We start from the raw sequence: 7,775 nt of genomic DNA on the forward strand, positions 1-7,775 counted from the left end.
AATATTGGAGCACTTCTCATTGCACAGTCAATAGCAACTGTTGTCTTCAATCATTCGTTAATACAATCATAGAGAGTGTTTATCTCCCTAAATAAAAAAAATACAAAATAAAGAAAAGCACTTCCTGTCTTAGGAGGGAAGGATGGAAGGTAAACACATTATCTCTAACATTTCTTCTGTGTCTGCCCTCTGAGAAAACTCAGAAAACACAGTCAACAACTAAGCACCAGGTCAGAAGAGGTTTCTAAACCTTGAACTTCCAAACCTCTCTGATCTTGAGCTAAATATAGTTCTCAATATATAATCACAATAGATATAATATTTTTCCATGCCATCATAAAGCATATTAAAACACATGCTTCTGAAGTCTGACTGTTTTCACTGACCAACTGACTTGTTTTCTCTGTTCATTGTCTCTAACAAGGATGTGCCTGAAGACATTGGTTCTCATCATACAAGCTCTATTTTGTTTTAATATATCTTGTAGACTTGACCCAAGTCATGGGTGCCTGGATGATCCTCACTGACTAATTGCCCTCAAGTGTGACATAATCTTGTAAATTCTATTGCTTTCTTCTCTAACAATACCTTCATGACTGGATGCCTTTGATCTTTGTGGACAATTCCAAACACTCTCTCCCTTGTATTAGTTTTCTTAGACTCCATTTATATCAATGGTTCTCAACTTTCCTAATGCTACAACACTCTAATACAGTCCCTCATGTTGTGGTGACCCCATTATAAAATTATTTTTATTAATACTTTATAAATGTAATTTTGCTACTATTATGAATCATAATGTAAATATTTTTAGAGACAGAGTTTTGCCGAAGGGGTTGGGATCCTCAGGTTGAACATCAGTGCTCTACATGATGTCCCTTAGAGATAGGTGAGTCTCCAGCTTTGCTCATCTCATAGTGTTACTAAAGTAGACATAATATACAACAAACGGTACATATTTAATACAGATTAATTCTTTTAACATTGTGCACAGTCAAACACTCACGACACCACAATTTTCAAGGCAATAAGTGACATCTCCTAAAGGTTCCTCGTGTGTTTTCATTGTTTATGTATATTCAGAATGTTTGACATTTGACCTCTTAAGTTTGGATTGTACAGATGCCTAATTGTTAACAGCAGGCACTGCACTACACAGAATATCTTTATTATTTACTATTCCAACTTTGGTAAGATTTTTACATTGATCAATTCTCCTGTCTCTCTGCCTTCCTTTTTATGGTAATCATATTTGTATGTTTTATAAGGATTTTACTGAAATACTTAACAATATTTAAGTAGAATAATTCAGTGCTTTTATTTTAGTTTCTGCCTTCATTCTTTATGTGCATTGTATTCCAATTTTATATCTGTTGATTCCAACTGAAAAATTGCCTCTAAAGAATAAAACAAAATTGATTTCTTGTAAAAGAAATTAGCAATGCCATACAACTACAACAACTATAAAATCACTAAACAATAGCTAGACTTTAAAATTTTTATTGTTTTTTTAACTGATTTATTGAAACTATTTAAATAGTCTTGTATATTTTTAACAAAAATATTTGATAATTTATAATTATTCTCTGTGCATTATACAGTTATAATTTGTATATAAATACAGAGAAAATATTTCATAGTTGTGTGATCTTAGGGAACATTTAAAATTTGTCTTGGAGTTAGAAGCTTATCTTGAAAAAAATTATCAAGAAGTTAGTTGATAATAATATGCAAAAGTTTGAAATTTATAGAAAATATTAATGAATACTTATAGGATGATGTTGCTTCAAGACGATATTGTTTGGATGTCAATGTGAATTTACAGTAAAAACCATTCAAAAGTAACAAACAGAAATAATGGTTTTGGTGCTAAGTTGAGAGAGATGCATAACACAGAGCCCCTGCTCCTCAGACTAGAAGGGGGAGGGAGGTAGAAGCCTGGTTGCTAAAAATCAAAGTCAAGTGATAAAAGTACAGTCTTCTTATTCAAAATGTATGGTTCTATAAAAATCATCAAAGCATATGAAAAATTTAAAGGTTTTATTGATGCAAACAAAGATTGTATACAAGAGAACAGAAAGGAATATAAGAGTTCTTAGTGCCTTGTTCTAATTTGGAGGTGCATTTATAGCATGATAATTTTAAAAATCCAGGCAAATTGAATGCCTATATTAAAGTTAGTTATACCTTGTATCTACCTCATCAGTAGCACCAAGGCAAACTGCATTTATTGTTTTATCAGAGGACATACGGCAGCCAATTAGATAGATTTTGGGTTAACATCAAAACCTGGAAAAATGTTAGATTTAAACAGAAATATTTTTCCTTCTTTCTGATATGTCTCCTCAAAATACGCACAAACATTTTGAGCTACTTTCCTATACTGGCTAGAGACTGGATCTTAGACTCTGTCGCATATGAATGTGGGACAGTGCTAGAAGAAACTGAATTCACGCACTCACCTTTGCTCTACTTGGAAACTTCAGTCCCAGTTCTGAGTGAGCTATAATGCCAGCGACTTTCACATGAAATAATTCTGTGGTAGGTAATGATTGTTTGAAATAAAACCTCTTCACTCTATGTACTTAGTGGAACAGTACACAGAATTCAAATTCTAAGTAATTCATATCTTATGAATCAAGTGTCATGATTCATGTTCTAAATCCACAAACAACCTATTGGAATGAAGATAAGGTAGATATGATACATTAGGTGTGTAATAAATAAATATATATGCATATTCCCTCAAGATTTCTTATAATTATTGTCAGCTATGTAGTGTTAAGGGAGTGAGCTAAATGCAATTACTATCTCCTGTTCTATTCCCCTGTGCCATTCTCCCTGGTGTGTCATTCCTCTGTTTTGAAGTAGTGGTGATCTTTATGTTGATGCTAGATGCCAAGCCTTAGTGGGTGTGTCTGCAAGAAGTATATATGTCACTGACTTTAAAACTAAAAAAAAAAAATATTTTCAAGGTATTCGAAGCTGGGTCAATGTTTTTCTGATTATTTAAATCTTGGGGAAACAATCATTTGTCATTGTTATTAGATGTTACTCTTTCATATCTGTTTACTCAAAGGATCTCAGTGAAAGGTATAGAGAAGCACATGTTTATATAAGTCAATCTGGAAATAAATAGGAATTTTGGGTAAAAACACAAAGTGAAATTTTGTAAGTATTTCAGAATGCATAATAAATGACCTTTGTAGTTTCTTTTCATAACTGTACAGGATGAAACTTCTGAATTCACTATAACCAGAAACTGAATGCACCAAGAAAACTTGCTAGCTAGTTTTCTTGCATTGGAGAGTTAAGAATAAACAATGTGGTTTGTGAAGTAAACTATACGTTAGTAAGTGAGCACAGAAAAATGTCTGTGTGAATGTTATTTCGCTCACTATAAAACACATAAACTGTTAATATATTATTAAAAATGTCTCAAAAGAAGGTGAACATATTCATATACCTCATACATCAGAGAAGTAGAAGTTATATTTTTGTATTTTAATATTGGATAAAATTTTTATGGTAATGATCACACTTTCAGAAATATTTTGCAACACACTAAATTGAAAAGCATCAGGTACATAAAATATAAAAATATTAAAAGACACTGAATCAAATGTATAACTGTTTTCACAAATAAGAGCAAAGATCTCATAGAAGTGCTATTTTCCTTAAGCAGAAAATACAGTCTAATATTAAAAACTCTGAAGAATTACAAAATATGTCCACAGCATTATGGGCTCTGGGATTACTAGAATTTCCCCACCATATGCCTGAACCTTTGAAATCTCATCATGCCCTGGCACTCCCCACTCCCAAATAATTGCACATCAGAAACAAACTTGATTGGACATTTTTTGTTGTTTCTGAATAAAATTCTCCATTCTATTGTATAACAATGTGTTACGCCCATTCATGAATATCCTATGAGCACATACAACATAGATGGAGCTTGCTAAAATGTTCCTGCATAAATTATAACACTCCTAAATCCTCTATAGAAAAGTATTTTTCTTTATGGTATCTGTAAAACTCCACAGCTAATACTATACTTGATGGTGAAGAAATGAAGCCCCTTTTCACCATAAGCTATTGTACAGGGAAAGGTGAAGACTCCCTGCATTATCTTCAATACTGTAGCAGAATTGTGAGAGAACAGCTCAACAAAAAAATGCACTTAAATACATATAACTGTAATGCAATAAATACAGCTGTTTCTAAAACACATCACAATCTTGCATGCAAAAATTTCAATGAATTCATTGAAAACTAATTAGGATTATTGTGTCAGTAACTTCAATATGAAAAACTCAACAATAATGTGAAACATGTAAAAATTATGAAAAGTGATTAAATATTTGTAAATAATTAAAACAGGGTAAAACATCACACTAAGAATTGTTAAGCATTCCTGATAAAGATTAAGATTTACATAAACGAAAACATCCCAGTTAAATGAATCAAAAGATTAAACCTTGTAGAATTTGCAATATTTTCTTAATTGAGCTTTAAAGTCAGTCCAATACCTATCAAAATTCAGCTCTACGTTTTCAGTTATTGAGCTTGAAACATAAAATCCCCATAAATAAATGTGGAGCCCAGAATAATCAGAAGAAGCTTGTATAACAGAAATGAACTTTAAAGTTTCATATTTCTCCACTTGAAGCAAATCAATGTTACAGTGTTCAGATGGTAGTGTTGCCGTTAATAGAGGAACACAGATTAGTGGACTATAACATGCCACCTAGAAACTAACTTACTTTTTTGTAATATTAGAATGCTGTAATGGTTTATTCACGTCAATAGATTCAGATATTTTTGTTCATCAAATGATAGAAAAATCATTAGATTATTACTTGTAAATTCTATGTAAGCCTTTTTTTGTATAATCCCCAAAACAACTCAAGATAAACCCCAGAACTAAATTTAAGAGTTACAGTCTGAAAGATACTGTGAGAAGCAAAACAGAAAATTATCACAATATTTGATATAGTGATCCTTCTTAGATAAGATGCTAATAACCAAGGTTTCTGTAGAAATATCAAATTGAATACAAGAAATATTGTAAAACTACTTTAACCTCCCCTCCAAAAATACGGACTATTGCCACTACTCTTGCTTGCCCACCAGAACTTGACAGTAAGTCTATATTGCTGTAGATATCACATACTTTGGTCCCAGAATGTGAAGAAATAAAGTCAATTACTACTAGTAAGCCTTAATCCTATAGGCTAGGTTTCATAATATAAAAATATACTGTTGAGGTAGCTTATGGAGTGCCTTAGTCAGGGCTTCCATTCTTGTGCTAAACACCATGATCAAAAACTTATTTCCAATTTCAGCTTACAACTCCACCATATAGAGAAGTCAGAGCAGAAAGGCTGGACAGGAACTTAGAGATAGGAACTAGAAAGAGGCCATGGACAAAGGCTACTTACAGACTTTTTCTTTATGACTTACTCAGGGTTTCTTCCCATTAATTGCTGTATTCTTATAGTTCCCAAAATCACCAACTGCAACACAATTAATAAAAACCCAGAGACAGAAATTGGGATTCAACCTGAAAGTCGGAAAAGCAAAACAGCCAGCCATTGGCTCTTACTTCTACCTTAGTCAGAAATGGCAATCCTGCCTCCAGGAATCTCATAATGGTGGAAGTGCAAACTTCTACAGCCAGTTTGGAAATCAGTGTAACAGTTTTCAGAAAACTGGGAGTCAATCCCGGCTTTATTACTCTTGGACATAAACCAAAAGGACACTCCACCATGTCCCAAGAACACTTGCTCAACTATATTCATAGTAACCTTATTTGTAATAGCCAGCTAGAATCTGGACACAACTTAGATGTCCCTCAATCAAGGAATGGATACAAAAATGTAGTACATTTACACAATGAAGTATTACTCAGCTGTTAAAAACAAGGGTGCCAGAAAATTTAAAGGTAAATGCAAAGAAGTATAAAACATCATCCTCACAGAAAGACCAACTCACCCGTAACTGGGTATTAGCTGTGAAATAAAAATAGCCATGCTAAAATTCACATACTCAGAGTGACTAGGAATCAAGGAGGGTACAAAGATCTCCCTAGGAAGGGGAATAGAAGAAATTCCATGAGTTGATTGTGGGCAGGTTCAGATGGTAACACAGAGCCATCAGGTTGGGGAGCGGTGGGGAGAGAGTATTGAAAGAGGCTATTAAGTGTAAGGAAAAATCCCTGGCACAAGGGACTCTTTTAGGAATCTACAAGGATGAGCCAAGATAAGAGTTCTAGCAATAGAGGATAAGTAGACTGATCTGACAACCTACTGTGACCAGGCAAGGTGTCCAGTGGAGGGAGTAGAAAACCAACCCAGTCACATAACCTTTGACCTACAGTCTGTGCTGCCTATGAGATGTGCTGGAGTAAGGGAGGTTTAGAGATTAAGGGAGTGGACAACCAATGACAAGTTTAGCCTGGACCCTTGACAGGAAAGTAAGCACACCCATGACAGTGTCTGAAGCATCAGGATGACAGCAGAGACTTAGAATAGAATCAAATATGAGTGAAGAAAAAAAAAAGGCAATTTAATGATACCTAATGATTTTCTGCATATCCCATTTGTCATCAGAGAGGCTTTATCCAGTAACTGATGTAAACAGATGCAGAATCACCGCCAAACATTAAGCACAGCTCAGGAATCATGCAGAAGACAGGGAAAAAGAATTGTAGGAGCCAGAGAGCTCAAGAACACCACAAGAAAATCACAAAATCAAACAACCTGAGCACACAAGGGCTCACAGAATACGAAATTACAAAGAGGATGCATTCATTGAACTGACCTAATTATTGCATGTATGTTACAGTTGTGTAGTATAGCAGGCTTTTTCCTTTGGTCAACCACACAGGAAACTCCTACATCAAGACTCAGAGACTTATTATTTAACACATGCCTGGCCTTAGCTTAGCTTAGCTTATTTCTAGCCAGCTTTTATAATTTAAATTGTCCTATTTCTCTTTGTCTAAGTTTTGCCTCAGGGCTTTTTACCATTTTTTCCTTATGTAGGTCTTTCTTTTCTAGTGTCTCAATGTCTGTTTGGCTGGCTGACTGGGTTTCAGAATCCTCAGAGTCTCTGTCTCCTTCTCCTCTCTTCGTCTCTTTTCTCCAACCTAGATTCCATCTCCTATTTATTCTCTCTGCCTCTCGGGTATGCCTATCATTTCTCTGCCCATCTATTATCCTTCAACTCTTTATCAACCCAAATTAGTTGCCAGAGGGAGTCAAGGTAAAACAGTTTTTCATAATTAAACAAATACAACATAAACAAATGCAGTACATTTTTATATTATTGTCAAAGCCAGCAGAAACAAATGTAACATACCTTTACACAGTTAAAGTGATATTCCTGGGAATAAACAAAGACAATGCATCTTTAAATAATACTTCACAACACTTCAATTTGGTCCTCTTGTAGACATCCTAAAATGAGAACAGGGTCTCTCTCTGACTATTTTGCTGGCTTTTGGGAACCTACTTCTCATACTGCATTGCCTTGCCCATCCTTAATATGTTGGGAGGTGATATGTAATGTACTTTTGAATGCTGCGAATATGTGTTGCCTCTAATGATTAATGAATAAAGGTACTTTGGCCTGTGGCAGGGCAGAATATAGCTAGGCAGGAAAGCCAAACTGAATACAGGAAAAAAAGAAGGGCAGAAACTCCAGCGGCCATCCGAGAAGAAAGGTGTCAGGACTTGTACAGTAAGCCACAGGTAATGTGGCTGTACACA

The sequence above is a fragment of the Alexandromys fortis genome, unplaced genomic scaffold, assembly GCF_014885135.2.
Source record: "Alexandromys fortis isolate MF-2015 unplaced genomic scaffold, M_Fortis_MF-2015_v1.1 scaffold_335, whole genome shotgun sequence".
In the NCBI taxonomy this organism is placed as follows: Eukaryota; Metazoa; Chordata; class Mammalia; order Rodentia; family Cricetidae; genus Alexandromys; species Alexandromys fortis.